The 5710-nt window shown below is 38.9% G+C and overlaps 1 non-coding gene across 1 annotated transcript; it reads right to left on the bottom strand.

The window, feature by feature from the left end:
- Positions 1 to 896: 896 nt before the first annotated feature.
- On the bottom strand, positions 897 to 968 carry TRNAD-GUC. Its single transcript has one exon. It is a non-coding gene; the product is annotated as a tRNA-Asp (tRNA).
- Positions 969 to 5710: the final 4742 nt, after the last annotated feature.

Raw genomic sequence — 5710 nt, 5'->3', positions numbered from 1 at the left:
TGCGCAATGTTAATGGAATCTGCTCAATTCTTGATCAGTTTCCTAAGTGGTCTGGTCAGCTTGTTAGTGCTTCCAAGTCTGTGGCGGTTTTTTCGGCAAATCTACCCAAGCGTCTTGCAGGGGTTTGCACATGAGTTATAGTTCCCAACCTGGTAAATATTTGGGTGTTAACATCCAGTGGGGTAGGTTGAAATTTGAGAATTTTACTACCAATCGACTTAGTGGCTGGAAAATCAGGCCCTCAGTTTTACAGGAAGAGATGTCCTCATTAAATCTGTACTTGATCCCTCTTTGAACCACCTAATGAGTACTTTGAAAATCCCTAAGTTTATTCTTAACAAAGTGGAAAAGTTGTGAAGGAACTTTCTTTGGCAGAACAAGGATGGCACAAAAAGCTTTCATGCTATTAGTTGGCATAACATTTGTAAACCCATTTGGCTTGGAGGTCTTGGCATTAGGGAGCTGGAATCCCATAATTTAGCTTTTCTTTGCTAAGACTGCTTGGCTAATTGGTTGATGTCCAGAGTCTTTGGTTTCATTATAGCTTAAGGCTAAGTATTTTCATCATACGAGTCTGTGGGAAGCAGCTGCACCTCGTCGAGCATCGTGGAGCTGGCGAAGCCTTGTTAAAGGAAAGAATCTTATTCGAGAGAGGTTAAAATGGGCAGTGGATGTTTGGTGTTGTGACAGACCCATGTTGGAACTGATTAACTCTGTTGCTACCTATCTCCCTGATCTGAAGGTTGCTGAACTCATTGACCCTGTTTCAGTCTTAAATAACATTCGCGCTATCCCTTTTACTGCTGTTACCCGCTTCAGGATGTTGTTCAGCTTAGGTATTCCAAGACTGATCATAGAAAGTGACTCTTTGTAAGAAAATGGCAAAAAATAATTGACGCCGCTGCCGGGGATCGAACCCGGGTCACCCGCGTGACAGGCGGGAATACTTACCACTATACTACAACGACTTGTTGTTCTTTGTTTTGCCCTAACTCGATTAGTCGTAATTTGACCACAATTTTTAGTTTAAAGGCCTTTCAAGGACCAGAATATTGTTTAGACTTGATAATATGAAGTACATGCGTCAAGAATTGTGAAATAAAAAATTTAAACAAATTTGAAGGTAAATAAAGACAGAGTTCTCATGGCAAAGGTTTAGAACAACTAATCCATAGATATAAACAATTTAGAAGAAAAAAAACTACTTTCTAAACCTGCAACGAAGACACTGAATTTATGAGAACTCCTAAATATTACATCTCTTCTCATGGCAATCATGCAAAGTTCAAGACCGCGAAGTGAGACATTTTATGCTATACATTTTGTATATCATGTCCTAATGAGCATTTTCAAAATACAGATACATAATTTGGATCTAATTGCTCCTCTCCCACGATTAAAAAATCGTAGATAATTTTTCACAAACGAAAAGGGATTATAAGAATAGCAATGTCATTCTCCATCTCATTAACTTCAGTTCAGCTAACTCCTTAAAACTAGAGTGCTTTTATTTTCCTCCTTTTAGTCGAACTTCTTGACACTTTTATTGTATCCATGGTCGTAGAGTGCTTTCAGATGCAACCTGTTTCTCTTTCTTCACTTTGCATCTAGCATAAGCATCAAAACTCGTGCTCTATTGAAGTTTCCGGGATTTTATCCCTTGTAACATCTTTACGAGCTACGTAATTCATCCCATGTGCCTTTGCTTTTTATTCTATAATAGGGTATCTTGAAGGTACTACTAGCACTTGTGCAGTCTATCCTATGTCTTTATTGCTTTCAATAGATTTTCCAGATCATGTGATTCTTCGAGGTCCCTCTTTTCAGGTTTGTGGCGGAACGCTTGAGTTTTTGTGCCGTTTCTTCTTCTAGTTAGAACCGGGTTGATTCCCATCTATAACATATACCAAAAAAATCATACAGATCTAGATGCCAAAATTGGCAAATTATATAACAAGCACTGAATCATACAGATCCAAACACAGAAAGGAAAACTCGAACTTCAAATCATAAAAAAGCATGCAAATATAACCCTCCTTCAATCCTCATGCAAATTGCTTAACACAACTTTACTAAAATACAAACCTATTTGATTTCCCTCTTTGATTCTACAATCCGGGTTTGAAAATATGTTGGCATTAGACAAAGTCTAAAAAACCTCACGAATCCGGAATACTCAGTTAGCTGAGAAGTCTGGATTGGTAACCATCTCTCAAAAACAATCTAAAAAAATTAGAACATAAGTGATTTATATATCTATCTTGAGGAATCACAAAGTCTGAGACAAATAGAAATTTGTGATTTCTATCTATCTCGTTCCTGATCAAAAATTACGAAAACCTCAAAGATCAATTAGAATAAGATCCGGATACAAGAACTATCAAACAAAAGATAATCTAGTCGGGCTTCACTAATCCCTAAATGAAGTCTTCAAAGTCATAGCCTGATTATGTTTCTCAGAGGAAACTTAGATTTTAAAGGACGACTTTAGCTTAGCAACTAGGACTCAAGAGTGGCAGGGATTAAGAAATCCAGTTGCATGAGTCTATATATTTATAGATTTTTCGAGGATCTATGTAGTTTTGAATTTCACGATTGCTAAGGTGGTACCGTTTCATAAAAGGAAAGTTTTTTATAAACAATCCTGATCGCTGGATCACTGAAATGCTACCATCCTCGCTAATGATGGTATCCACTTTTAGCGATCATGTTGAATTCAAGCTAATATAACTTGATATCAAAGCAAATACTTTCTCATTTTAGATGAAATTTTTATTAGAAATTCATATAAGTATGCGTGAAATCTACCTTGAAATTTCACAAAAGGATATGAATTATGGTCCAGGGTTTTGGAGCCATGCACAATCATGGTTCATAGTGGCTAGGTAGCCTCTGAACTTTCAAGCACATATATAGTGGTGTTAAATAACATTCAAAACTAATCAATGATCCACAATCACAAAGTGATTTAGTAAATAAAATTGTCTTAGAAGTGTCTATGGAAATTGTAGCACAATCGAACATAAACGTATAAAGTAGTTCGTGACTTCTGCTAATACTGAATGTGGATAGGTTTGCAAACCTCTGACATTTTTCCTAGCTATGAAACAATGTAGTTGCACTTTTTCTGATGACTACACCCATGTAAATCTAAAGGCTATAAACTACTCAAACATTCAAGAATCAAGATGAACAAGATGTAAATAACATGAAAAGTAAAGATTGACACAAGCATATAACGTGGTTCGGCCATGAAGACCTACGTCCACGGGAAATAAGATGTATTCTTTATTGATTATAAGGTTTTACCCTTGAAAGAACTACAAATTTCGGTTAGACTTTTTATTCTCTCTATCTCTAGATCTCTCTCAGGAATTCTCTGTAGAAAGACCATCTAAAATGTTACATAAGTTTTCCATCTCCTTCTACATGGACTGGTATTTATAGGCAAATTAGACTCGTGAAGGCCTGGTCTCGCCGAGCTGGTGGAGCTATCGTACATCGCCTTCGCCGCTTCGGACAGGTTCTATATTATCCCTCGTGATGGCTTTCTTAGTTTTCCCTCCGACTCGTCTCGCTCTGCTCGTCATTGTGTAGCCCTTCTTTGGAGAACCTCGTGCTCTATCACCTCTGAGTCGTAGTATAGATCGCCCGAGCCTCCCATTGCGATGTAGATTCGTCCATGTTTGTTCTTATCCTTTATTAAATGCAGTCCTTCTTTTTATACTTGACCGTCTGAGCGGATTAGACCACTCCTCACACGCGTCGTTCATTTGGCGTTATGGCAGACGTCTCGATTCAAACAAACTCAGCTTTTTAGAGTAGGATTCGGTGTTCCTTCCCCATCATCTTATCATGTATTCATCCCTTAGGATGTTGACACGTGGCTACTGGGTAATTTACCCTCACATTTTTCTCCTTTTCTTTGCAACTTGCCAAGGGCATGGTGGGAAGAAAACTTCGTGACCGCCCCATCTTTTTTGCCACGTGAGTACTCTTAATGCGTACTTGTCTGTCAGACTCGAGGCGTCTAGACTTTTTGAGGGAGGGATGTCTTTCCTTTAATCATCCTTGATATTTCCGTCGTCTTGTTTATCGCGCCTTGACCACCTTGGGTTTGAAAATGCAAGTTGTCTTTTCGATAATTCTATCTCTATAAAAATCCTCTTGTGGTGGAGAAATGAGTTTCATTCTCTTTTTCCCTTCTGTAGAACTTTAGAGTCTTTTTTGCAAAAGCTTTCTATGCCCAGTGAGCGTTTTCCTCCTCGCCCTCCATGGCAACAAGGCAGTCATTCATGTTTTCTCCAACATGACAGTACATTTTACTTCAGTTTTTCTTGCTTCGGTTTCTAGATCATTACTGATATGTTCTCGGAATACCTGTCTTTTCCCGCATCGTCTTTAGCTCACTGAAGGCTTAAGGGGACTGATTTGTCTATTAGTGCATTTAACTCCTTACTGAAAGATTTCGTATTTTCCACAGTTCTTCTTTTTGCGGGCAAGCTTGGAAACACTTCATATAGAGTGTTTCTTCTGACGATTGGCCTTGGGAACACTTTGTGCCATGTGTTTTTTTACCCGTTTTGGCTTAGAAACATTTTTTGTTGCTGTGATTTAGCTAACAAGTATTTTTATGTTTTTATCTGGTGGATGTATATCGCCCGAGCTGCTGAGGATGCTGAGGTATAAAATATTGTCTTCTTAATATTTAAACGTATATATGTATGCCTTGCCCCTGTTTTATGCCTTAGCATTTGTAGGTGTTTATGGCGCAGCGAGGGAGATCTACTGGTGGTTCAAGGTTCTTTGAAGATTGTGGGGTTTCTCCTGCTCGTGATGGCCTTGCCGTTCCGATATTGGAGTCGCAGATGCCCCAATTGGGTGACGCTCCTGACAGAGGCTGCCCCGGCTGGGATGGACACTGCGTTGGCGAGGCATAATTGTAATGCTCCTTTGTTGTTGTTTTTGTGCTTCATAACCCCTTTGGGTTAAATGCCTTGTGTTTTGTCCAAGGGGAAAAACGTATATTGAAAAATCGGGGGTCTACCAACACCACCCAATATTTCGCTTAGCAATCTGTATGGACTAACTCCGAAATACTTTCTAAAGAATCAACTAGACAGTTACACTCAATCTAGGTAAAAGTATCTCTAGGAGTTAATATCTCTCTCTTGTTTTGATTTACTCGAGCTAATAGAAATTAGCGAGTCTTTAATCAAACACAAGGAATAACTTGGATGGTACCAAAGACCAATATCCAAGGATCAATCAACGACAATCAACAACCAAAGATTGGATAACTCTAATTGATGATCTAACACACAACATGTATTATTTCAATTATAAAGATAAAAAAATATAATGCGGAAATTGAAATAACACAGACACCAGAAATTTTGTTAACGAGGAAACCGTAAATGCAGAAAAACCCCGGGACCTAGTCCAGATTGAACACACACTGTATTAAGCCGCTACAGACACTAGCCTACTCCAAGCTAACTTCGGACTGGACTGTAAATGAACCCCAATCAGTCTCCCACTGATCCAAGGTACAGTTGTACTCCCTACGCCTCTGATCCCAGCAGGATATTGCGCACTTGATTTCCTTAGCTGATCTCACCCACAACTAAGAGTTGCTACGACCCAAAATCGTAGGCTTTGACTCCCACATACAAGTCTATCAAAGGATCAATCTGTCTCTCACAGAAAA

The sequence above is a fragment of the Papaver somniferum genome, chromosome 2 (assembly GCF_003573695.1).
Source record: "Papaver somniferum cultivar HN1 chromosome 2, ASM357369v1, whole genome shotgun sequence".
NCBI lineage: Eukaryota > Viridiplantae > Streptophyta > Magnoliopsida > Ranunculales > Papaveraceae > Papaver > Papaver somniferum.
This window is presented reverse-complemented; position numbering and strand designations above follow the sequence as displayed.